Below are 1376 nucleotides of genomic sequence, written 5' to 3' on the forward strand. Positions count from 1 at the left end.
ATCTCATAATCCTCTAGTTTCCTCTTCTTCGTCAAAATTTCTTTCATAAACTTCACATAACTCAACATCTGTTCAAGTGCTTTGGCAAAAGGAATGTTGATGTGCAGCTTTCGAAAGATATCCAAAAATTTAGAAAACTTCTTGTCAAGCATATTATTTTGAAGCCTCTGAGGATATGGGATCTTTATATGGTGATCAATGCTTATTTCTGGCTGCTTTTTCTCAAGGTTCTCATTAACCTCTTCATCAACTTGACCCTTTTTCTCATCGACCACTTTCGGTAACTGAATAGGCATCTTAATGAGCTCTTCTAACTCCATACCACTCCTAAAAGATATTGCATTGCATTGTTCTTTTGGTTTACCTCTGTAGTTCTTGGTAAGTTCCCTTGATCACGGTTTGTCATTAGGTTAGCCAACTGACCAATTTAGATACCTTTGTCTCAGTCATGAATTGGTTCTGCACATCAGGTCGTGCTTCAGGTTGTTTCATAGGTATTGGCTATTGTGGTGGTATATTTTGTGATTGATAAAACCCAGAAGGAGGCCGTGGATACTGAGGTTGATTCTGTTGAAACTGTTGCTGACTACCCTGACCACTTGTCCAAGAATTTTTTTTAGACTTCGCCACCCTAGATTGTAACTCATAGAATATGGGTTGTTGGAGGGCCTTGGGAAGTTCCCTATTGCTTGCACTTGCTCTGTAGTCATGTTGTTAAAATCCCTCGTTGTGTATTGTTCAAATAAATGAGGCCCCCCACATAACTCACACATGACTTGCATCTGCATAACTGGAGCTTGAATACTGTTATGCTGTAACTGTTTGGTCAATGTTGCCACTTGAGTTGACAACATCGAGATGGCATCCAATTCATGCACTGCAGCCACCTTCTTAGTGGTTTCTCTTTTTGATGATTACTGATAGTAATTCATAGCCATTTCTTCCAATAGATCATAAGCCTCATTAGCGCTCTTACTCATGAAGGCTCCTCCCGATGCTGCATCAATGATTGTGTGAGTATTACCGCACAAACCATTATAAAAAATATGGACTAACATCCATTTCTCGATTCCATGGTGGGGGAATTTTCTTAACAACTCCTTAAACCTCTCCCACGCATCATACAATGACTCACCATCTCTTTGGTGAAAATTGTTGATTTCACCTCTATACCTTGTAATAATGATGGTGGGAAAAATTTTGCCAAAAATTTCTAAGTGAGCTCCTCCCATGTTGTAATAGAGTTGGCTTCCAAAGAAATAAGCCAACTATTTGCTCGGTCCCTTAATGAAAATAGAAACAACATCAACCAATCTGCATCATTTCTTACCCCGTTCATTTTAAATGTGGCGCAGAGCTCTAAGAAAATTTCCAAA

At 39.1% G+C, this 1376-nt stretch overlaps 1 non-coding gene across 1 annotated transcript; it reads left to right on the forward strand.

Moving 5' to 3' along the window:
- Positions 1–1068: 1068 nt before the first annotated feature.
- LOC133828149 (small nucleolar RNA R71) lies at positions 1069–1175 on the forward strand. The gene has a single exon (XR_009890787.1). It is a non-coding gene; the product is annotated as a small nucleolar RNA R71 (small nucleolar RNA).
- The last annotated feature ends 201 nt before the right edge of the window (positions 1176–1376 follow it).

The sequence above is a fragment of the Humulus lupulus genome, chromosome 3 (genome assembly GCF_963169125.1).
Source record: "Humulus lupulus chromosome 3, drHumLupu1.1, whole genome shotgun sequence".
NCBI classification, from domain to species: Eukaryota; Viridiplantae; Streptophyta; class Magnoliopsida; order Rosales; family Cannabaceae; genus Humulus; species Humulus lupulus.